The following is a 26,500-nucleotide window of genomic DNA, read 5'->3' on the forward strand; positions in this document are numbered from 1 at the left end:
TCGCCAGTAGGTTGTGTATTTCAAGTTGGTGTCTGACCAAGAAGCGGGTGTTTAGATAAATAACTGCAAGGGGTTTTATTTTGTTTATAGCTTTGAGGTTTGTGCTTTTACTTGGATGTGTATATTCACTGACTTCTGGGAATGAGGATCTTTTTACGATGATCCCATTTGCGGCTACATTAGCCCAACAGCACTGGTCGATTGCTAGATTTGAGTTGGGTCGCGGAGTAAGGAGTGATTTGGGCAAAGTGGCTTGTCGGCAGCGGACAGGCGCAGGCGGGCTTGCCTTTGGCGCACCTTCGGCACGCGCCCGCTGCACTCCCGCGTTGCTGCCGCCATTTGTATCCCTTGGCAGCCCCTCCCCCTCTTCTCTGATTGGCGCTCGGGTGGTGACTCCACTAGGAAGTTAGTAGACCTGGTGTGGCGGTGGGTTTTGGCGTGGTGACTTAGGTTTTTTTTTAAATGATCAGTGCTTCAATTATATTTGTGACTTTCAAAATCAAAGCAAGTACAATTTTTAAAAACAAAGCAGAGGTAGCGCTTCACGCAGGCAGCGGCACCTTTAGAGTGGTTGGTCCCGCGCTGCTATCAGCTTTTGTATCCCTTCGCAGCCCCAGCCCCTCCCCCTCTTCTCTGATTGGCCCTCGGGTGGCGACTCCACCAGGAAGAGAGTCGAGCTGGTGCGGCAGCGGGCCTTGGCGCGGTTAGTAAGGTTTTTAAAATAAGCAGTGCATCAATTATATTTGTGACTTTAAAATTCAAAGCAAGTACAATTTTTAAAAACAAAGCGGTGGTAGCGCTTCACGCAGGCAGCGGCACCTATCTAAGGAAATGCAACGATTAGGCCAAGCGTGCATAAAATATATCAAGGGTGCCACCCATTACAATAGCGGGAACACGATTAAACCATGTGTGCCTAAAAAAATACAGGATGGATCACCCGTTATGGCAGGATCACTGTTCTGTGAGAAGTCGAAATTATGTCCAAGACTGACGTCAGTCTTGGACATAATTTCCAAGATGCATCCCCCACAGCAGCTGCAAGTCATCTCCATGAGATATAGGACTTGTGTCATGTACATATGCTAATTCTTGGCAGTTCACTCCGAGCTGATCTGAGTGCTACAGTGTGTTGCTGCACCAGTAAATCAATGAGGATTCCAATTAAACAGTTTTTAACAAGAGCGATACAACACTGGTTCTGCAAAAAAAAAAAAAAGATTCAATTATCTCTTCTCTCCAATCTCACGATTGTGGATTTTCTTGTGCAGCTTTAAGTAGCCGCTGGTACTGAAAGCCTTCTTGCACTCAGTACATTTCTATGGTTTTACCTTTACCCCTGTGTGGCATCGATGGTGTATTGTTAGATGGGACTTTGTAGTGAAAGCTTTGTCGCATTCAGAACATGGATGTGGCTTCTCACCGCTATGGGTTCTCTTATGCCCTATTAATGCTGTTTTTAATAAAAGCTTTGTCACACTCAGGACACTTATATGGTTTCTCACCAGTATGGATTCTCTGGTGTATCAATAGATATGCTTTAGCAATGAAAGCCTTTTCACATTCTGAGCATTTATGTGGTTTTACCCCAGAGTGTAATTTCTGGTGTTGTGTTAGTTGTCCCTGTGATCTATAAGCTTGGACTTCACATTGCATACACTCATATGGATTTTCCCCAGTGTGTATTCTGCAGTGTACAATTATCTGTTGCTTTCAAAAAAAGAAAGCTGTGTTACACCCTGTGCATTTATAGGATTTCTCGTCACTATAAATCATCTGGTGCCACGTTATTTGTCCTTTCTCACTGAAGGCTTTGTCACACTGCAAGCATTTAAATGACATTAATCCTGTGTGGCGTGCTTGGTGACTCTTTAAAAAGAATTTTGTACTGAAGGCTTTGCTGCACTCAGCACATTTATAAAGTTTTTCCCCAGTGTGGGAGTTGTGATGCTGCCAGAGTTGGTGTTTTGTGAGAAAAGCCTTCTTACATTCAGTAAATGTGTGTGGTCTTAAACCTGGGTGGTGTGCTTGGTGTATCTGTAGAAGATCATTTATATGGAAAGCTTTGTCACACTCAGTACATTTGTAACGTTTTCCCCCAGTGTGGACTTTCTGATGGCTCGCAAAATGCTGCAAACTTTTCCATCCCAAAGTTCAAATTTGCAAGAACGGGAGGTAGATCCTTTGCTGTCATAGGGCCCACACTTTGGAACAAACTCCCCCCCCATATCCGGAAAGAAGACAGGTATAACATCTTCAGAAAACAGCTAAAGACCTGGCTCTTCCAGAAATAATCCACCATCACTTACCTTCCTTCACAAACTTGCTTAATTTCTGTCATCGGCGCCGGGAAACCCTTGTTGGGTAGCTGCGCGCCATACAAATGCAAAAAATAAAATAAAATAAATAAATGGCGCATGAAGGTTCCTTTTACAGCAAAAGACTTTTACATTCAGTACATTTATGTGGTCTCTGTCCAGATTGTACTCTGTGATGGTTCAATAAAGATTTCCTGAAAAAAAAACTTTGTCGCATTCAGAACATTGATGTGTTTTTACCTTGGAATGGTATTTTTCATGTTGTGAGAGATGTTGTTTTGAAATGAAGGTTTTGCCACATTTTTAACATATATAGGGTCTTAGCCCTGAGTGACTTGCTTCGTGTTGCCTCAGAGATTCACTTCTATTAAACGCTTTCTCACATGTAGTGCATTTGTATGACTTCTCCCCACAGTTAATTAACTGGTGTCTCACAAGACCTAATTTAAAGGGAAAGGTTTTGTTGCACAGAGAAACTTTATTTGGCCTTTTCTCACTGTGTTTCTTTTCAGGATTCATTAGTAAAGTTTCCTAACATATATTTATTGTTTGAACTAAATTGGTGTGAAATCTCCTAAGAGTAGAGGTACTAAGTTGGAGTTGCTACGGTAAGTCACTCTACTGTCTCATTAAAGCTGAGTTAGCATGGAAGACTTTGTCAAATTCAGAGCATCTGCGTGGTCTCTCCTGTGTTACTCTTCTGATCTTCTGAATCCCCTGTAGCCAGCTTCAGTACCTTAGTGTGGTCTCCTGTATGTTTCTTCTGATGCTCCATGTGCCCTTTACATGTGCCGTGTTATGTTCAGTACATTTGCGTGCCATGTCTCGTGTGAATTATGAGGAATAAAAGTTCTCTTTAATGATGACTTCAGATATTTGGTGGTGTTAGAAATGGGATTTCAGGTTGGCTAAGGCTTGCGCCAAAGTCAGGCAGAAACCACTGTCGCGTTCTAATATAGGATCCTGATCAACCCTATGACCTTATGCCCCTATACGGCTATAATCCATTTATTCCCCTATAATGGCATAAACGTTCAAGCGTGATATTTCAGAAACTCGTCTATGGCATCACACGATCAGAGCCACATTCCTGTGCAGCTTCCTCTGGAGCTCATTAGTGAATGACACAGCAGAAGCCACTATCTAAGATTCCTAGATTAACACTCCGAGTTCTTCAACAAGATAAAAACTCAGCAACCTGGGAAATCCCCGCTTGCTATGTTTTGATTAGTAATAGAACTCTAATGAGCACTAAGAGACGATCACTTCCTAGTGACATCTTTATTGACGTCTTATGTCCAAAAACGTACGTCAAACAAGGCACCTTTCAGGTATAAATATTACCAACGTTGCCTTAAGCAATTGCTAGTTGCTGAACACAGCTGCTGCTGCATGCTGCAAGCTGATCCCAAAGCTGATGAGACCATCGCGCGCTAATAGCTGCCGTTATCGCTGCTGATGCTATCGCTGCGAACTAGCGAACGATGGTGTGGTGAACACAGGAGCTGAACAGCCGTCCCCAGCAGATCCAACCAGCCCACGGACGCTGCCCCTCCTCCTCCTCTTCGACGCGCTGAGAAAGACGCTGTCTTTTCTCCTGCCAAGAAAATCCAGCTCCGGCGTTTCCAGCCTACCCTTGCGGGTGACTGGGATATCGAGTCCCGAGAGGAGATACCAGACCTCTAACATTCTATTCCAGAGGTAGGGTGTTGACTAAACCCTTAGAGAGAATTCTTGAAGCAAACCTTGGCAAAACCAACTTAACTTAAACTACTTACTTACTCCCTTCCAAGTGTTAGGCTTAGGTCAGGCACACTGGGGTAGGCGTAGTTAGAAGCACCAGTTGAGTATTTTAGCATAATGTATATATAACTGTATATATGTTTTATTCATTTTACAGTATTATTTCGCAATACTCTTTTCACTGTACGCACTTTATCTAATAACTAGTATTGCAATTGTGGCAATCCATTTCTCTTGTATGAGAAGAAAGTCTGTTCAATAAATAATACCTTTTATTGAAAACGCCCGTCTCTCTATTCTCTACATATTGTGAAAGTAATCTGCACCACAAATGACTGAGTAAAATAACTGTCTAATGTTTCACACGACTCTAGAGATTGACTCTTATCTGAGGAGCAAAGTTGTCATGTTGCACGGTTGTTGGAAAACTGAATCCCTTCTTGTCTGTGCCAAGGAAGCTGATCACTTCCTATTCAGTCAAGAAAGTTTCCAGTAACCTCTGAGCTAGTTGGTAACAAACCCAATTAAGTTTAGCATAGTCAGTAGAGGCCTGGAAGATCCGCACTTCTACGTCGATACTACTGTTTATGTTATTCCAATGCGCAGAGCCTATTGGGAAAATAGGAACTACACTACATGGCGCCCAACATTTGGTAAGGCGATAAACTAACGCAAGACGTTAGAGTAACTCAGTCGTGCATTTTTCACACAGACCCCTTCCTCTTACTGGAAGCACACATGGGGTTGGGTCTGAGACATCAAACAATCAAGGACTCTCTGAAAGAATTACAATCAGAGTACTGGTGGCCAGGAATGAGCATAGATATTCAATGTTTTGCTAAAAATTGTGAAGACTGCAAAAGAGATCGCAGTGGAGAACCGGCCAGTGTAGTTTCAGGAACCCAGATAGACAGCATAAGGCGATCTATCTGCGCAATCAAAGAAGAGAAGCGCGTCCCATTGTACATCATTAAGACAAAATCCACTTAAAAAATTGTGGCCCCAGCTCTCGGCTGACGCCAGAACGGTTATAAAAGATCTGCGAGTCTTTATCGGCACATACGCAATTGCCATGTTCCATTCTGACCAGGGTCCTGCTTTTAGCTCTCGAGCTTATAAGGAGGCCATGGCCAGCATGGGTATTGAATTGCGGTATTCTTGTCCGTCGCACCCCGAAGGGAATAGTGTGGTAGAAAGAAAAAACCGGGACATAAAGCAATCTATAACAGCGAAGGTATTAGGTTCGGGTGCTGGGTGGGTCAAACATTTAATAAGTGTCCAGTTAAGTCTTAATAACTTGCCACAAAATTCTCTAAAAGGTTTCAGCCCATACAAACTATTGTTCGGAACTAGAATGCAAATTCAGGACCTCGATAGTCAGGTATCAGTAGTACAAGAAAAGAAAACAAATTTTGATATAAAAGATCGTTTGGCTGTTTTACAGGACTTGAATGAAACAAGAAAATCCTTAAGCAACATAAAGTTAAAGCAACAGCCATCTACCACTGATGAGGCACCACCAGCAACAGCCCCAGCAAGGCCTGTCTGGATTCCAAAGATTGGGGATCTAGTCAGAGAAAAAATAGCGGTGAAGAAGGAATTTGGGCCTTCTTACAGAAAAGCAGTACCTGTCTTAGCAATCAACGGAACAAGATCAGTAGTGCTACCGCCCCTTGCTGGTAAAAAGGAGAACAGAGTTGTATCAATCGACCTGGTAAAACCACAATCATGTGGCCTATAATCAACAGTAGGCCCAGTGGACTCCCAAGAAACAACAGAATACCCAAATTTGTAACAATTCAAGAGGTTCAAACTGAAAGACTAATCACATTCGATAAGCCTGCAGTGCACAGAGAGGGACTATGCAATAATGCCATGGAACTCCTGCCCCTTGAAACACAGATTGAAACAGTTCGTCAAGAAACACCAGTCTACAATGATGTAGCATCAGAGTGTGCAACCGAAAGACAAATTGTGAATACAATTCCAACAATTGACAGAACTGCCTCTGGCTATTTCATCAACTTCGACAACTTCTCTGAAGATCAAAGTAACCCCGAAGTAAAGCCAGAAACAAAGACTTTTAAAGAAAAAGCAACGGAACTCTTTAATCAACTAAAGAAAATTTACCTTGTTTCCCCATGGTTAGAGTTCTGGTTTGGTTTAGGTATATTTTTTCTCCTGCTTTGGCTCATCATGGTACTTTGTTTGGGAAAATTCAGTGAGGGAAAATATAGTTCAATGGACACAGCAAGTCAGAACATCAACTTAGTCCTGAAACCACACAAATCATCCCATGTGAAGAAAAGAGAACTGTCAACAGTAAATGTCACAGCCATTCCAATACCCGGCGGGGTAGTATGGGACAAAACTGACTATGAAATATATGGTCCGGTCGAGATCCTGAAGTATCCTCATCAACTCAAGGTTTCCTTAAGTGACTTTGCAAAACCTAGTGCATTCTCTGATGATTGGGACTTTGATAGTATTAATAATATGATGTCGGATTTAGTAATGTCAGCTAGATTTACAGATCATGATTATTTACAAGGTTCGTCTAGTTATGAACAGATGTTCCGTTACACACACTATGGTGATCATTACTTGCATAAATCTGCACAACCTAGAAATGTTTTAAAGTATAACCAATGGGAACATTGTGATACTCCACCAAAAAGTAGTTGTAAAACATTCTATGAGAAATTCAAGTACTTCTCAGGGTTTAACACCAGTGATGCAGAAATGTTTTATTATAAACTGTTAGATAAAACAGGGTTGAAAAATATGCTGACAAATACTAAATTGATATATTCAGAAGCATTTTATGAAAAAATTATGACATTTGGTTTTGATTTTTGGAAAAATAACATTGAAACAAAAACCATCTGGGGTACAAAAGACTGGCAGGTACAAGGCCTAGAAGCATTATTTCGAGCCTGCATGATCCCAGAACAAATGATGTTTTTAAATGACACAATTCACCAAACATCCTGTCTTGGCCTAGCTAAGATTAAAGAACTTAACAAACCGTCTATTCCAAAGCCAATACCTGATAATACAACCATAGATATTGATATAGACGTATCTAAAATTTTACATCTAAACAGAACACATCCTGATTGGAAAAAGTGGTTAATCTGGCCTACTGACACAAACAACTGTCAAGATAGATTCCTGAATAAAACACAGGGGTTAACAATGACCAGACAAGACCCTAGATATTCCCAGAGACAACATCCAGGGATAGTAACAACATACAGTGTAGGGAAACTCTGCCTTGAATGGCTACAAACTTACACACTGGCTGAAATTAAGCAACACTTGTCTTTACTTAAAGATGGTGGTGATTTGCGAGATTTCATTCTGGGACCACGCAAACAGCGTCAAAATCGTTTCATAGCGACCAGTATATTTGCTGCATACAACGAGGCATGGAAAATTATTCAAATTGAAACTGCAGAGAAAATACGAGAAATTGATCGTATTAATTTGGAAAAATCACTTTCTGTAGTGGACAATGGGTTAATGACTCTGTCCTCCAGAATATATTCATTGGACAGTATTGTATCATCTGCCTTTGATATAATAGACAGAAACTTGCTAATGTTACAGCATGGCCAGTCACAATTACGTTCTATTGTACAGTTAGGCTGGACGCTGCAAAATCTTCGTTCAGGCTATGTGCCTTGGCGTTTAATCAACACAACGTCATTGTTTTCCATATTTAACCTTACTGATAAACAAATCAGCTTGGCACAGAAAGGAGCAGACTATACAATCCTGAGCATCGAAAAACTTGAGAGATTACCATTGACAATGTCAGAAAGTCCTGTCATTGAATGGATAATACACGGGATTATCACAATTCCGATAACAACTTTCCGATTTAAAAATTGCCTTGAATACATACCTACTGGCCAGTATGAACGATTGGGTAAAGGTTACATTAAATCAGCATGGAAATTACCATACACACACACATGCTATAGTGACAGCAACAAAAATGTATTTCTTAGTGGTGAAAATTGTAAACATTCACTAAACGGTATACTTTTGTGCCAGGGTATTAATTTACACGGAGCCTGTGAAGGAAATACAAACAACCTTTCATGCCACCAACATGTCACACCTGCAACGCAGATAGAGCCTTTCTTTAAAGAACTCGCAAATGGGAGTTACATTCTAATAACGGATCACAGCTGTTGTGGCCTTTTGCCAGGGAAAGCCTATCTCGTAAGCGTAACTTCCATGGTCAAATGCTGTATGCAAGCATTGTTCCCGAGCGGGCCTGGAGACATAGAGACTCCCATCTGGCCTCGTTTGAATTTCTCTTCTATACGAATTGATACTTTAAGCAGAATGAAGTCTGTGCTTTTGCAGACAACTGTGCCCATCACGTCATCAAAAGAGACGTATGATCTCCAGGTTGCAAGGACAGCTTCGGAGATACATGACCTTTTATCAACAAATTGCCCCGTGCATTTCGTAGAAATGCTTAGTCAAATCCTTAACATGTCTAGTGCCATAGGCATCCCGGGCATATTTAAGACCATTTTCACAGGACTGCTAACACCCTTCAAAGCAGTCTTGGGCTTAATTCCAAATTTTGTCCATTCAGTCTTTGGCGGCTTCCCCCTTATTTTGGGACTTATAGCGGGAATTTTATTTTTGACCCTCCTGCTTCGATATGGCAAGCCACAGCTCAGACATGACTCCAGCGGGAATGGAAGAAACGATCCTAACATTTCGCTACCGGGACAGAATAACTAGAGTCCTTGGATTGGCCAGGCCGAGAGATCTAAACATGACCTGGTTTCTTTCATTCAGACCTATATGGCAGAACTGTATCTTACCGGTACTTCGATGTATGCTATGCGGAGATGAATGTGTGTTGGACACCTGTCTTGCCCTTCCATCAGCAGTACCAATGGATATCGATACTTTGCTCAGTCCTGTAACGGCTCACGCATTGTGTTGTCCCCAGCGGCTACCAATCCTGATGACGGCATTCGTTGGGAGACCTCAACTTTCACCTGGAAAAGAACAATGACAGCAACGCCACCACCCTTCTGGACAATCTCGCCACCCTCGGACTAAAACAACTTGTCACCACCCCCACCCACATCGCAGGTCACACACTCGACCCTATCTTCACCTCCAGCAAACATGTCTCCTTCAGTCACACCACAGATCTCCTTTGGACGGACCACAGCTGCGTTCACTTTATCTACAATAAGACCACAACACACAACCGTCCTCAACCTACTCTGCGAAGAAACTGGAACAAAATCACCATCGACCAGATCTCCTCATCGCTTCTTCAAAACCGCCCTGCCCACTCCTCAAACCCCGACCAAGCAGCCATTAACCTCACCCAATGGCTATCCAACAGCGCCGACATCCTAGCACCTCTGAAAAAACGTCAAATCAAACTAGGCAGCAAAAACGCCTCCTGGTTCAACGATGATCTAAAGAAATCTAAGAAACTCTGTCGCTCCCTCGAGAAGGCCTGGAAAAAAGACCCAAACACCAGCACCAGGGACGCCTTCAAAAACGCCACCCGCATACACCACCAACTGATCCGGACTGCCAAGAAAGCCGCATTCAAAGACCGACTAGACAACAACGCCCACAACAGCAAGGAATTATTCAACATCGTCAAAGAGTTTACTAACCCCACTGCCAACTCCAACGACATCACTCCCTCTCAAACCCTCTGCGACTCCCTAGCCTCATTCTTCCACGACAAAATCGCTGACATCCACAACAGCTTCGACAACCAACCCGGAGACCAACCCACCCAACCTTCTGCCGCACCTTCACACCCCTCGAACATCCTTAATGACTGGAACCCAATCTCCACTGAGGACACCATCCGCCTGATGAACTCCATCCACTCAGGATCCCCCACAGACCCCTGCCCTCACCACATCTTCAACAAAGCAGACTCCATCATAGCACCACACCTCCGGGACGTCATCAACTGCTCCCTCAACTCCGCCACATTCCCGGAAAGCTGGAAACACGCCGAACTCAGCTCCCTTCTGAAAAAACCCACAGCTGACCCCACCGAACTCAAAAACTACCGCCCCATCTCGCTCCTTCCTTTCCCGGCCAAAGTCATCGAGAAAGCTGTCAACAACCAGCTCGCCGCCTTCCTCGAAACCAACAAATCCCTCGACCCCTCACAGTCCGGCTTCCGAGCCAAACACAGCACTGAGACCGCACTCATCGCAGCAACAGACGACATTCGAACTCTACTGAACAACGGAGACACAGTCGCCCTCATCCTCCTCGACCTCTCCGCAGCCTTCGACACAGTCTGTCATAGCACCCTATTACAGCGCCTCAGAAACATCGGCATCCAAGGAAAAGCACTGGAATGGATCACCTCGTTCCTCACCGGAAGAACCCAAAGAGTCCACCTCCCACCATTCAAGTCAGAGGCCACTGAAGTCATCTGCGGCGTGCCGCAAGGATCTTCACTCAGCCCCACCCTCTTCAACGTTTACATGAGCCCCCTCGCGGTCATCGCACGCCAACACAACCTCAACATCATCTCCTACGCTGATGACACTCAACTGATCCTATCACTCACCAAAGACCCTAACACTGCCAAAACTAACCTACATGAAGGAATGAAAGAAGTAGCCGAGTGGATGAAGCACAGCCGTCTAAAACTGAACTCAGACAAAACATAAGTCCTTATCCTAGGTTCCTCCCCCTCCGCCTGGGATGACTCTTGGTGGCCAGAGCCCCTTGGAAAAGCACCCATCCCGACGGACCACGCACGGAACCTGGGCGTCATCCTGGACTCCTCACTCTCCATGAACAGACAAGTCAACGCCGTTTCATCATCTTGCTTCAATATTCTTCGCATGCTCAAAAAAACATTTCGCTGGATCCCCACCGAAACCAGAAAAACGGTCACCCACGCACTCGTCACGAGCTGCCTGGACTACGGAAACACCCTATACGCCGGTACCACCGCAAAACTCCAGAAAAAACTCCAACGCATCCAGAACGCTTCAGCCAGACTCATACTAGACATCCCGCGTAAAGACCACATCTCTGGTCACCTGAAAAACCTCCACTGGCTCCCCGTCAATAAGAGGATTACTTTCCGCCTCCTAACCTACGCACACAAAGCACTTTACGAACTTGGACCCGAATGCCTCAACACACGACTTTCCTTCTACACCCCATCCCGCCAGCTACGTTCCTCCAACCAAGCCCTTGCTTCTGTACCTCGCATCAACAAAACCACCATGGGAGGTAGATCCTTCTCCTACCTGGCAGCTAAAACCTGGAACTCTCTCCCCACTCACCTTCGCCTCACTCAGAACCACCTAGCATTCAGAAAGCAACTTAAAACTTGGATATTCGACAAGTAATTTCCCCACCCTTCTTCAAGCGCCTTGAGACCCTCTGGGTATGTAGCGCGCTATATAAATCATTTGGATTGACTTGACTTGACTGTACTATGACTAGGTGGTAACAGTGGAGCGAGTGACAAAAGCAGCATCACCCAAGTACGACCTTCTGTGAGCATTGCTGATCCTGACTTCGATGACAGCAATCACTCTCACACCTGCCAAGTTACAGCACTATCAAATTTGGTCGAACTGTCACCTGATTTTGTAGACCAATTTTTTGAGAGCCTGTCTGATATGATGTTCTCCCCTGAACAGAAACAATAACTTTTGAAAAGCATTCCGACACACAGCGTTCCCATGAACTCTGAATTCGGCCTTCAGTTTTGATCAACAAAAACTGCTAAAAGCGTTGGAACTCTATTTCCCTGTTCACAAGAAAATATTTTTTGGATTGGACTATTTTTCATAATATTTTCCCCCCTTTTTTCTGGCACAAATTCTTTGCTTAAAGTAGAACTATTCATAGAGAACAGAAGTTTCTACTTCTATTTAGGTAAAATCTAGAGACATAATAACTTTACACCAGCCTCTAGCTCATTTTACAATAAATGCATTTATATGTGATGAAATTATCTCGCCCTCATTTTCTGTATTAAGAGATATTTCATGTGTAATTCTTTTGCAGAAATCGTTCAACTGATTACATATGCTATAATTTTTGAATGATTCCTATGCTTAAAGACGTACAGTACCTGTATTTTCACGTATTTTAAATACGCCTATTTCAAATGCAAGTATGTATTTTGGGGTGGGCAATGTTACACATGCATCATATTGCTCTAGTTTTAGTAATTTGATGGACATAAATTCGTGGAGTGGGTGTCGCGTTCTAATCTAGGATCCTGATCAACCCTAAGACCTTATGCCCCTATACGGCTATAATCCATTTATTCCCCTATAATGGCATAAACGTTCAAGCGTGATATTTCAGAAACTCATCTCTGGCATCACACGATCAGAGCCACATTCCTGTGCAGCTTCCTCTGGAGCTCATTAGTGAATGACACAGCAGAAGCCACTATCTAAGATTCCTAGATTAACACTCCGAGTTCTTCAACAAGATAAAAACTCAGCAACCTGGGAAATCCCCGCTTGCTATGTTTTGATTAGTAATAGAACTCTAATGAGCACTAAGAGACGATCACTTCCTAGTGACATCTTTATTGACGTCTTATGTCCAAAAACTTACGTCAAACAAGGCACCTTTCAGGTATAAATATTACCAACGTTGCCTTAAGCAATTGCTAGTTGCTGAACACAGCTGCTGCTGCATGCTGCAAGCTGATCCCAAAGCTGATGAGACCATCACGAGCTAATAGCTGCCGTTATCGCTGCTGATGCTATCGCTGCGAATGAGCGAACGATGGTGTGGTGAACACAGGAGCTGAACAGCCGTCCCCAGCAGATCCAACCAGCCCACGGACGCTGCCCCTCCTCCTCCTCTTCGACGCGCTGAGAAAGACGCTGTCTTTTCTCCTGCCGAGAAAATCCAGCTCTGGCGTTTCCAGCCTACCCTTGCGGGTGACTGGGATATCGAGTCCCAAGAGGAGATACCAGACCTCCAACATTCTATTCCAGAGGTATGGTGTTGACTAAACCCTTAGAGAGAATTCTTGAAGCAAACCTTGGCAAAACCAACTTAAACTACTTACCTACTCCCTTCCAAGTGTTAGGCTTAGGTCCGGCACACTGGGGTAGGCGTAGTTAGAAGCACCAGTTGAGTATTTTAGCATAATGTATATATAACTGTATATATGTTTTATTCATTTTAAACCATTGTATGGCTAAGAAACCATATCAATGATTTTACAGTATTATTTCGCAATACTCTTTTCACTGTACGCACTTTATCTAATAACTAGTATTGCAATTGTGGCAATCCATTTCTCTTGTATGAGAAGAAAGACTGTTCAATAAATAATACCTTTTATTGAAAACGCCCGTCTCTCTATTCTCTACATATTGTGAAAGTAATCTGCACCACAAATGACTGAGTAAAATAACTGTCTAATATTTCACACGACTATAGAGATTGACTCTTATCTGAGGAGCAAAGTTGTCATGTTGCACGGTTGTTGGAAAACTGAATCCCTTCTTGTCTGTGCCAAGGAAGCTGATCACTTCCTATTCAGTCAAGAAAGTTTCCAGTGACCTCTGAGCTAGTTGGTAACAAACCCAATTAAGTTTAGCATAGTCAGTAGAGGCCTGGAAGATCCGCACTTCTACGTCGATACTACTGTTTATATTATTCCAAAGCGCAGGGCCTATTGGGAAAATAGGAACTACACTACACCACCATTCTAAGTCAGGGCAAGGAAGTCACCCGCCAAGATAACCCCTGCTCACCCTCTTGGTAGCTTGGCACGAGCAGTCAGGCTTATCTCAGAGGTGATGTGTAAAGCATTTGCGCACGCACCCACCAGCAACAACATACAAGGCCCCCACAAAAGGAACTCCACGCGAGGTTATATAAAAATAGCCTTTGTATTATCAGAACACATCAGAATCAGAATCACAGGATGTACATTGTGCCAACTGGCACGGGCAATATTTACAAGGATTATATGTACACAGGACAGGGCCACACGGGCCACTGTCAGGACTAAGCACTTGGTAGAACTAGCACTTTGTAGAAATAGAATTAGCACATAGAGCATATCATAACTGTAGCACCAAATAACAAATGTAGCACACAACCAGTAACCACTGGCAAAAGGTAAGTACCACTTACGCAACCCTAACCCCCTTAGGAAAATATCACGCAGGGAACCATGAACACACTAGTATAACTATACTAGGAAGAACAACCTCCTAAACATGAAAACACATTCTGAGGTATAGGTAAGACACATGATGCATGAAAACACATTCAGCGGTACCAGAACACAGGGTGAGCAAAACATACTACACACAGTACATTTCCTAATACCCAAAGCATCAGCACATAAATCAGCATTTAGCGCAGAAATCACATTTAGGTCCTGGTGGCGCCACTGTGCCAAAACCTAAACGTAGCAGCTGCCCACTACTTGCTGGGCAGCTGGGGACAAGAACAGGGCCTAACCGATGTGGAAGGCCAAATTAGGGATGAAGGGGTGCGACTCACTCCTGAGTACAACGAACAAGTCCCCTAAAAAGCAAAACCTAAACGGTGCAGCAGCCTCTATTTGCCGGGCAGCTGTGAAACAGAACTGCAACAGGGCTCTCACTAGCCCTCTGGACAAGGACTGCGCCAACTGCTGGAGCCATCTGGCTCTGAAATAAACAGGTGCATTGGAGCCCTCTGGCTCTTAAAACAACTGGGGCCCTCAGGGGCAGAACACGGGCCCCCTCTGGAGCCTCGGGGGCTCGAAACAAATACTACTAACTGGGGGGGAGCGGGCCGCTGCCAACCGGAGCTGCTCTACTCTCCAAAATGCCCCTGCAAACATGTGGGCGTAGGTAGGAGCCTCCCGTGGGCTCGGAATACCATGATGCCCCCGGGGTCGTGGGAGCCTCTCGGGCTCGAGGTAGAACATGGCCGGAATCGTTGGAGTCCCTCTCGGGGGACTCTAAATCAATCAATACCCCCAACGCTGGTGTCCCCCCTCTGGGGACTCGGGAATTATGCAGCCAAAATGCGGGAGAGCAACGGGGGAGCGGTCCGCTGCCAAGCGGGGCCGCTCTACCCTCAGAACGGAGACCCACCAAGACGCCCGCACTCACCATTAGCTGGGAGGGGGCGTCCTCGCTGGGCTCCTCTGCTCCGTTCCGCGGGAATTTAGGCTGCAGGGCTCTCCTTCACCGGGGCTCCCTCCTCTGCATGGGAGCCCCGCAACTCTGGTGTGGCGTTCTGCCGGCGGCCCCGGGGCTCTCCCTAATTCACAGGAGCCCCGGGCCACCGGAGGCCATGACTCGGCCACGCTGCTCTTCCCGTCTCTGCAGCGGGGCGGGCAGCCAATCGCGGTGGCGGGCGGGACTTCCTGAAGCAAGCAGAAGTCCCACCCCGCTCCAGGCGCCCGGCCGCCTGACTTCCTGTCTGCGGCCCAGCCGCGGCGGTGATTTAACGGAGGCAAAATGAGGGGTGAGCACCCTCGGTTTAAAAAATAAACGTAGAAGCGGGGTGGGCACCCGCTAATTAGCACATAAACGGGGTGGGCACCCGTAAATATAAAATACCATAACGAGCATAATGCAGGGTGGGCACCTGCGATGAAGGAGCCACAGGGGGAATCCCTACGCTCGGGATTCCCTCGCACACGGCCACAGGGGAAAGGAGCCCCGCGCTCCCAGGGTGCCCACAGGCAGCATCAAGTCCTGGGGCAAGGGCAACAGCAAAGAAACAGGTCCTGGAGGTCAGGGAGGCAAAGCAGGGCCCAGCACACAGGGTACTCCAGCAAGGAGATTCATTAGTAAAGTTTCCTAACATATATTTATTGTTTGAACTAAATTGGTGTGAAATCTCCTAAGAGTAGAGTTACTAAGTTGGAGTTGCTACGGTAAGTCACTCTACTGTCTCATTAAAGCTGAGTTAGCATGGAAGACTTTGTCAAATTCAGAGCATCTGCGTGGTCTCTCCTGTGTTACTCTTCTGATCTTCCGAATTCCCTGTAGCCAGCTTCAGTACCTTAGTGTGGTCTGGCTCCTGTATGTTTCTTCTGATGCTCCATGTGCCCTTTACACGTGCCGTGTTATGTTCAGTACATTTGCGTGCCATGTCTCGTGTGAATTATGAGGAATAAAAGTTCTCTTTAATGATGACTTTAGATATTTGGTGGTGTTAGAAATGGGATTTCTGGTTGGCTAAGGCTTGCGCCAAAGTCAGGCAGAAACCACCATTCTAAGTCAGGGCAAGGAAGTCACCCGCCAAGATAACCCCTTCTCACCCTCTTGGTAGCTTGGCACGAGCAGTCAGGCTTATCTCAGAGGTGATGTGTAAAGCATTTGCGCACGCACCCACCAGCAACAACATACAAGGCCCCCCACAAAAGGAACTCCACGCAAGGTTATATAAAAATAGCCTTTGTATTATCAGAACACATCAGAATCAGAATCACAGGATGTACATTGTGCCAACTGGCACGGGCAATGTTTACAAGGATTATATGTACACAGGACAGGGCCACACGGGCCACTGTCAGGACTAAGCACTTGGTAGAACTAGCACTTTGTAGAAATAGAATTAGCACATAGAGCACATCATAACTGTAGCACCAAATAACAAATGTAGCACACAACCAGTAACCACTGGCAAAAGGTAAGTACCACCTACGCAACCCTAACCACCTTAGGAAAATATCACGCAGGGAACCATGAACACACTAGTATAACTATACTAGGAAGAACAACCTTCTAAACATGAAAACACATTCAGAGGTATAGGTAAGACACATGATGCATGAAAACACTTTCAGCGGTACCAGAACACAGGGTGAGCAAAACATACTACACACAGTACATTTCCTAATACCCAAAGCATCAGCACATAAATCAGCTTTTAGCGCAAAAATCACATTTAGGTCCAGGTGGCGCCACTGTGCCAAAACCTAAACGTAGCAGCTGCCCACTACTTGCTGGGCAGCTGGGGACAAGAACAGGGCCTAACCGCTGCGGAAGGCCAAATTAGGGATGAAGGGGTGCGACTCACTCCTGAGTCCAACGAACAAGTCCCCTAAAAAGGAAAACCTAAACGGTGCAGCTGCCTCTATTTGCTGGGCAGCTGTGAAACAGAACTGCGACAGGGCTCTCACTAGCCCTCTGGACAAGGACTGCGCCAACTGCTGGAGCCATCTGGCTCTGAAATAAACAGGTGCATCGGAGCCCTCTGGCTCTTAAAACAACTGGGGCCCTCAGGGGCAGAACACGGGCCCCCTCTGGAGCCTCGGGGGCTCGAAACAAATACTACTAACTGGGGGGAGCGGGCCGCTGCCAACCGGGACTGCTCTACTCTCCAAAATGATCCTGCAAACATGTGGGCGTAGGTAGGAGCCTCCCGTGGGCTCGGAATACCATGATGCCCCCGGGGTCGTGAGAGCCTCTCGAGCTCGAGGTAGAACATGGCCGGAATCGCTGGAGTCCCTCTCGGGGGACTCTAAATCAATCAATACCCCCAACGCTGGAGTCCCCCCTCTGGGGACTCGGGAATTATGCAGCCAAAATGCGGGAGAGCAACGGGGAGCGGTCCGCTGCCAAGCGGGGCCACTCTACCCTCAGACCGGAGACCCACCAAGACGCCCGCACTCACCATTAGCTGGGAGGGGGCGTCCTCGCTGGGCTCCTCTGCTCCGTTCCGCGGGAATTTAGGCTGCGGGGCTCTCCTTCACCGGGGCTCCCTCCTCTGCATGGGAGCCCCGCAACTCTGGTGTGGCGTTCTGCTGGCAGCCCCGGGGCTCTCCCTAATTCACGGGAGCCCCGGGCCACCGGAGGCCGTGACTCGGCCACGCTGCTCTTCCCGTCTCTGCAGCGGGGCGGGCAGCCAATCGCGGTGGCGGGCGGGACTTCCTGAAGCAAGCGGAAGTCCCGCCCGCTCCAGGCGCCCGGCCGCCTGACTTCCTGTCTGCGGCCCAGCCGCGGCGGTGATTTAACGGAGGCAAAATGAGGGGTGAGCACCCTCGGTTTAAAAAATAAACGTAAAAGCGGGGTGGGCACCCGCTAAGGAGCACATAAACAGGGTGGGCACCCGTAAATATAAAATACCATAACGAGCATAATGCAGGGTGGGCACCTGCGATGAAGGGGCCACAGGAGGAATCCCTACGCTCGGGATTCCCTCGCACGCGGCCTCAGGGGAAAGGAGCCCCGCGCTCCCAGGGCGCCCACAGGCAGCATCAAGTCCTGGGGCAAGGGCAACAGCAAAGAAACAGGTCCTGGAGGTCAGGGAGGCAAAGCAGGGCCCAGCACACAGGGTACTCCAGCAAGGAGACAGCCCCCATGGCGGACCCTCCTGGGCCCCACCAAAGCCTCTCTGTCAGGAATCCAAAAAGTAGAAGAGTCCTCCAAGCATCCAGGGGCTGGGCAGGGCCCAGGGAGGCAAGCCTTCCCCTGGGCCCCAGCAGCAGCACGCCACTGGTAGATTCAAGTCAGGAAACAAGAAGATTTTACAAGAGGTCACAGCCTGTTTTTATACACACAATTCCTTTGTCTAAAGGTGCAGGCAAGGGGCGAACCAGATACAACTGGTTCCTGAGCACTTTGTTTTGCTCAGTCCCTCTGCCTATTCACAGGATGGCTCAGGGACATCAGACTCACCACAGGGGGCGAGCCAGAATTGTGTGGGGAAAGCCCAGCCCTATTCAGGTCCCGGGTGCACTGCTCCCCGGCCATCAACATGCAGATCTCCCATTCACCACCGGGGAAGACCCATCCTGACTCCTGGAGCCAGGCACACCAGCCAGCTCAAGCCAATCACAAGCCAGGCAGTCACTGCACAGACAGGCCAACTTCTAGAAGTGGCACTTCCATACTAGACACATGAATTTCGCACACATCATCGCGCAGCATTCAATCTCACGAGTTCGTACATACCAAACTCGAGCCTGCACTCCCCACACATCAGGAACTAACATGGACACACACATTCCCCATGCATTCCTATGGGAGGGCGGCCAATCTCACACACGCACTCAGAGAGCACACGCACTTTACACTGCGCCACAGTTCTAAAGTGCGCAAAGACCAGAAATCGCTATAATTATCTCAGAGTGCAATGCAAAAAGTTCAGGGGTGAACCTGCCAGAAGGGCCAAGTCCAACAGGTGGATATTAATTGCCAAGCTGGTGTAAGACCGGGCGTACACAAGTAATATTTGCTCTGGAATTCCTCTTTACAGTAATCACACTGATGGGCAATCTGTAATGGGTTAAGGTTTCCAAGTTTTAGTTCATATTTTTTACCTTAAAATGCAGCAAATTAGTTTGCATTACCTGGTGCCTGGGAAGAAGCTTCTTGGATCACAACAAGAAGGTGTCCAAACTTCTGAAAGATACACAAATTTGTTTATCGGTTTCCTGTAGGACTGCTGTTTTGTGACCTGTTAGATTGACAGAAAAGTAGAATAAGTGTTTCATGAGACAAATTAAATACAAATCATTTGAAATAATCTCTATAAAATACCTGTTTCTTCAACAGAAGTAACCTATGTGGAAGAAAGATTGGAAATTCTTTGCACACATCAAAGGGTGAATAAACAGGATTATCATCGATTATAGCTCCTCCCCAAAATACAGTTTATCCTAAGACAATGTACACAACACGGATTAAGACGTCCCCCTATACGAGCCTTGCTTTTATTTTTAATCAATCCTCATTTAAGTTTACTCTAAAAATATTCTAAATATAACAACAAACAATATGAGTAATTATGGAAGCAAATAAATCTACATGAAAAGTGGTAAACCAGGGACAAACATCATGAAGTGCTGCTTCATGGAGAAAATACCAACAAGAGTGATGTTTAGATTGTCTTGCGATGCTCAATCTACTTTTCTGGGATACCTATATTTTCCTACTTGTCTACTTAAGGTCACCCCATGACGATGAGACTGCACTTATGCCTTCAATGTAGCTTTTCGATATGAACAACAAACTAATTTAACATGTTTAGGTCTGGCGTGGAAAACCATCATGCAAATGAAAAGGAAGATGTTATGGATCTACACGCTTCAGCCATTGGCTTGTTTCTGGAAGTCGCCGAAAATGATTGCTTGCTTTGAAGTATCCTTAATATTTAGGATCAGTTGTTTTGTTCATTTCATTCTCTTTCTTGTTTCTGGTGTCACGTACAAGGATTAATGGTTTGCATTGTTTCAGTGTGTCCTGAGGAAAGCTCCTTTGCAATTAACCCCTTCCATGCGGCCGCGATTCTGCGCCTGTGCGGCAGAATCGCGAGTGGGAGGGTTCATGACGGCCCCCAGCCGTCATCAGCACACGAGCGCCGTAGTGCATGACGACTGGGGGCCGTCATCAGCATGCAAGGGGTTAATACATTTCAGACCAGCCTTAAATTGTCTTTGCTCTAGTTTTGAGAGGAACATTGTTGTACTTAATATAGTCGTACAGGACAATAGTCTGCTACCCCTTCCTTGTCGTTCCTCATCAGCATGCAATGTCAAGGTTTCCAAAATCAAAAAAGTTTATTGGGGTGGCAGAAGTTTTATCTACTTTACAGCAAAAAGATGGACCTCCATACCTTTCTCACTTAACGCCTGTACAAGCCTTTATGCTTTCAAAAAAGGCCTGGAAACATGCAATCAATTATCTCTTTTTGGGACTGGTTTCTCTGCTTGGCACTGTAGTCTTTTCATTTTTCTCCTCTACAGAAAGCATCACATAGATGCCCTAAGGCAACAGTTGTGCTTTATAAATCAGTATTAAATTTATTTTCAAAACCCTAGCACCAGATACCAAGGAGAACGTCTTAGTTTGCCTGGCTATGTGAATGCAATAGCAATTTGTATCTAATTTTCAAGAAACATTAGTAGAGGTATTAGGAAAAGACACAGTTTGACTGGACTACTGAACAACAGAAAGATTTAGATGTCATAAAATCTCACATTGCTGGTGCACCAACACTTTGCCCTTTCTGCATAGGAAAAACGAGTAATTACAACAGATGCTTGTTTGTATAGTGTCGGAGTTGGGTTATCACAAACATAAGGCAATAAAGAATGGACTGTTGTATTTGTAAACCACACACTGCATATCTATCTCCAAGAGAAGACAGGCAATGACAGAAAGGGAGCTACAACGGTGTGCATGGACTACGGAACATATTCGGAATAAAGTGTGGGGTGCTCAACTTATACTAAGAAGAGACCAAAAGCCTTTAGTAAGTATCCTTTCTTCAAGTGGAGGTTGAGATGCTACTGCCCACACTCCTAGACTGGTTTCAAAGATGCAGGAGTACAGTTTTACAATTGAATATGTGTCTGGGAAGGGAAGCTAACTCTGACAACAGTTTGCTGGCCGAGGCAACCTGTAGCGAGCGGGAAACGAATAACACAGGGGATACGGATGTTGTATGGACAGTAAGTGATTACATTCTTTAGGGAGGTTTTCTTTGAGGAAGGTTTTCCAAATTGCCTTTTAAAAGACTATCGTCTGCAACTGATTTTGCAAGATATGAAGGACCTTCTTAAGAATAGTGGTGTTGACCACATCACAAAGGGCCTTTATGTAATGAACGGTTTGTGCGGTTTAGTAGAGTTCCTAAAAAATACACCAGAGAGGCGAGAAGTTGCTGCAGTGATTGGAAAGATTATATTCAGCAAGGTTATAGAGTTATCACATCACTCCGCAAAGTGCTAGATGGGTGAGTTTTTAAACTGCTTGAATGACGTGAAACTGCTTCTGACTTGAAACTGCTTCTGACTTGAAACTGCTTCTGACTTGCATTCATGGCAGCTTAAAAGACCTAATGTGGTTAGGAGCGACAGGGAGAGGAAGTAGAACAGAGGTTTTTTTTGTAAGTATTACAAAATGAAGGAGAAATATGATTAGGAAAAGAAAGTTTGATTGTCTACTTTCAAAGAAGGCGATTGGGTTTCCTATTGCAAACCAGGGTGAACTGCCGAGAGTGTGGTGACACAGGATGGCAAGGTTTGGAATGTCCGGAATGTGGCAAATTATAGTAATAGTTTGAATAGTATAGTGCCCAACTTATGTTCCACCCATCAAAAGATGTGAGTACTTTTATTGAAATGTTTCAGTGTCCCCCAAACTACTGTACCAGGGTGCTCACGGTGGATATTCGGTTGGCTTTTTCAGGAGACCCCCAGAGCGAAAAAGGTTTCAGGCAGGGCCTTATATAGTTGATGCTATTCAGCCAGTGTTCCAAAGACACTGGGACTTTTCTCTCAGGCCGTGCTTTCTTTTGCTGATATTTATAGGGCTCAAATTTGACCAGTTACATTACAAGGACACATTCATTCTTTTGCTGGGTACATGAAAATGAACTGATTTGCCCAGAATCACATGATGTTGAGCCGGTATCGCAGAGACTCGAACCTTGTTCCCAGTGCCAAAGTCAGTAGCCGTGGATCCTTTTACCATGACCAGCACCACCATGTTCTGCATCCTGGGTGCAGGAAAAACCACAGCAAATTTGATTTGCATTCTTATGTATGCCACACCAAATTGCAGCAGATGACGCCCCACACCCCTCCCGCAAGTGTTTCTATGACGGTGCAGCTACTGCACATTCAGCATCGAACACACGGAGGTACACAACCTCTAAATGAGGATGGGCGGGACTGGGTGGAGCGGGCGGGAGGGGGCGCTGAGAGGTAGACAGATTATAAAGCCATCAGTTTCCGGGGGTGTCCCATTACCTGCCACCTCTAAATGAAGGCTTTCTGCTGTTTGGAGTCCTCCTTTTATTGCGCCATAGGCAAGCAATCACCAGGCAGTTCCATGGGACTCCTCACAAGCCACTCCAGGTTACAAGGGCACTAGGCCTGAGCCATTCTATTTCTGGTGCTTTGCAGCAGTTAACGTCTTAGGGTTTCTTGTTGTTCAGGTGGGTGTCATTTATGATATTTAGATGTTTCCCTCGTCTTCATAGCTTGATTTTGTTTGCAAAAGTAACTATACTCTAGTGCCTGCAAGGGCGGCCTCCTTGACCACAATATCATGGGAGGGGTGTCAGCCTGGAGGGGTGAGCAGGGCGGGGCAGTCTCTGCCCCCACCCACCACACTTCTATGCATATACGTGATGACCATGCACATGCCCCGTGTGACCCCCATCCACACTTATACAGACGTCATCAGCCATTTCCAGGCCCTGCCATCTCGCTCTCAGCACCTGGAAGCCATCTACTTATCTCTGCTTTGTTTGATACAATGCTTCATATCCACCTCTGCGTTTGTCATCGTCAACTTTGCAGCACCTGCCCGCGTAGGGACAGATTTCTTGGCGCTCTGCCGCCTGTAGCATCACCCATTCCCCTGAACATGTGCAGCTCGGAGTTCACTATGAACAATGACTGAGCGTGCGCAGTTTGGGCGCTAGACCTGCATCTCTGAGCATTCGTAGTTGACCTGGGCATCTTTGTATCTGAGGGTGCGCAGTCCAACATCACTAGCTTGTATCTGTGTCGCGGTATCTGAGCGTCTGTAGTCTAACATCAGTATTTGAGCATGCGCAGTTCGATATGTGTGGTGTCTCAGTATCTGAACCTGCGTATTCCAACATCACTATCCGTAATCGGATATCAATGAATTTTCTCGGTATCTGGGCATGCGCAGTTTGTGACCGAGCGGTGTTGCAGTGTTGCCACATTGGGTTAGATCACGCACAATTAGGCTATATTTTTCCCTGTTGTGCAGTAAAATTTTGGTGTGTGCTAGTTGCCAGATTATAAATATGTATACAGCGCTCCAGCAAAGTAGTATGTTAAAGCGCTGTATTAGACAAATATTTACTTGGCAGCCTGCTGCAATATCAATTCCATTGCATTCACCCCCTGCTTGACGCTGTCCCTGCCCCATCTTACTTAAAGTAGCAATATTGGGCTACTTTGGGCTACTTTTTGGTTGGCTTTGGGCTAGAGAATGCCTACAAAATCTGGCAGCACCGGTCAGCCTGCAGGCGGGCGTGTGGCCTGCCCGGTTCCCAGAGACCGGTCCCGGGGCTTGTAGGACGGGGGCGAGGGCCGCACAGGGGTGCCAGAGCAGAGATAGCATATCCACCGAGGGTTCAGACTCCCTGGGTGTGATTGACAAGGTCCTATGAGTGACAGTCTCCTCACTAGAAAAATCAAGCAATCAAGACAAAGTGAACATATAAATATCCGAAATTACACCCATTTGAGCAACCGGAAACTGTAAGAAGTGCCAAATGTATGACATTTAGAGCCGCTCCCCACGCTGCTCCCTGACCCGCCTGGCCTCCCTGCTGGGTATCGTTACGCAGCTCCGCTCCTCGCTTTGGCCGCTACTGCATTGCTGCTTGACTCTGCCTTGATTTGACTGCTCGCGCTAATCTGTATATTTTTGCTTATTTATAATTACTGCTTTGCATTCATTTAAATATTCAGCGCCGCTCCGCTGCTTGCCCTGGCCGCTGCTGCCTGCCTGGCATCACATTTCCTCTGCCGCTTTGCGCTGTGTGTCACTGAGGTTACAATCGATTTCAGCAGGTACAGTGCAGCTGATCGACCCTGTAAGGCCGCCGGCCATTTTGTTGTTGTTGTTGTTGGTCGCCCTGCCCTAGTCTTCACCCCGCTCCCGCCTTCCCAGCTGACCCGCCCTCGCCCCTCCCCCCCTCACCACCATACATGACAGGAGTATTTGCGCGCAGCGGTCACGCGCAGTGTTCGCGCCCCAGTCGCGCCGAAGGTGCGCCAAAGGTAAGCCCGTCTACGCCCGTCCGCGCCTGGACCGCGCCCAGCGCCAGAGCCCCTGGTCCTCGCAATGCCCAGCCCTCCCGCATTACTTACGACGCTTCCACCCTCCTAGCCCTTAACCCCGGCCGACTCTCCAACTGCGTCCAAGCCGCTCCCGGACACCTCCATGGACCGTTCTCCTGCTACTCCTGCAAGTTCGACGGCACCAAGAACAACTCTTCATCTACGAACACACAACAGATATCCGACCCCAACCACCTACAATGCATCCTGCTCAACACCCGCTCGGTCCACAGGCACGCCATCGACCTCTGGAATCTACTAGACACCATCTCTCCGGACGTCGCCTTCCTAACAGAAACATGGATGAACGCCTCATCAGCCCCAGACATCACCATTGCCATCCCGGAAGGCTATAAGATCATCCGCAAAGACCGTACCGGCCAAACAGGAGGAGGAATCGCTATCGTCCATAAGAAATCCATCCGCATCTCAACCAGCTCAGACGTCAATCTCGCCAACACTGAACACCTTCACTTCCAGATCCACATCGACCCCAAGACCACACTCAGAGGCACCCTCCTCTACAGGCCACCAGGACCCCGCGCACATTTTAGTGAGGACATCACGGACTTCATCACTCCACACGCCCTCCCCTCCGAGGATTACATTCTTTTGGGAGACCTCAACTTTCACCTTCAAAAGAACAACGACCGCAACGCCACCACCCTTCTGGACAATCTCGCCAACCTCGGACTTAAACAACTTGTCACTACCCCCACCCACATCGCAGGTCACACACTCGACCCCATCTTCACCTCCAGCAAACATGTCTCCTTCAGCCACACCACAACTCTCCATTGGACGGACCACAGCTGCGTTCACTTTACCTACAACAAGACCCCCACCAACAACCATCCTCAACCCACTCTGCGTAGAAACTGGAACAAAATCACCATCGACCAGATATCCTCATCGCTTCTTCAAAACCCCCCTACCCACTCCTCAAACCCCGACCAAGCAGCCACTAACCTCACCCAATGGTTATCCAACAGCGCCGACATCCTAGCACCACTGAAAAAACGACATATCAAACTAGGCAGCAAGAAGGCCTCCTGGTTCAACGACGATCTTAAGAAATCCAAGAAACTCTGTCGCTCCCTTGAGAAGGCCTGGAAAAAAGACCCAAACACCAGCACCAAGGACGCCTTCAAAAACGCCACCCGCATACACCACCAACTGATCCGGAATGCCAAGAAAGCCGCTTTCAAGGACCGACTAGATAGCAACGCCCACAACAGCAAGGAATTATTCAACATCGTCAAGGAATTCACCAACCCCTCAGCCGACTCCAACGACATCACCCCCTCTCATGCCCTCTGCGACTCCCTAGCCTCATTCTTCCACAACAAAATTGCAGACATCCACAACAGCTTCGACAACCGACCCGAAGACCAACCCACCCAACCCTCTGCAGGACCCCCACCCCCCTTGAACATCCTCAATGACTGGAACCCAATCTCCACTGAGGACACCATCCGTCTGATGAACTCCATCCACTCAGGATCCCCCACAGACCCATGCCCTCACCACATCTTCAACAAAGCAGACTCCATTATAGCACCGCACCTCCGAGACGTCATCAACTGCTCCCTCAACTCCGCAACCTTCCCGGAAAGTT

At 46.7% G+C, this 26,500-nt stretch overlaps 1 protein-coding gene across 1 annotated transcript in view; it reads right to left on the reverse strand.

Annotated features, from left to right (window-relative positions):
* LOC147662862 (uncharacterized) overlaps positions 1-26,500 on the reverse strand; it is a 207,785-nt gene that overhangs the window by 171,677 nt on the left and 9,608 nt on the right. The window contains exon 2 of the mRNA XM_086950846.1: positions 19,399-19,505. The gene's annotated coding sequence lies outside the window, so the exon portion shown is untranslated. The remainder of the gene's footprint in view (positions 1-19,398; positions 19,506-26,500) is intronic.

This window comes from Lissotriton vulgaris, unplaced genomic scaffold, assembly GCF_964263255.1.
Source record: "Lissotriton vulgaris unplaced genomic scaffold, aLisVul1.2 SCAFFOLD_616, whole genome shotgun sequence".
Classification (NCBI taxonomy): domain Eukaryota; kingdom Metazoa; phylum Chordata; class Amphibia; order Caudata; family Salamandridae; genus Lissotriton; species Lissotriton vulgaris.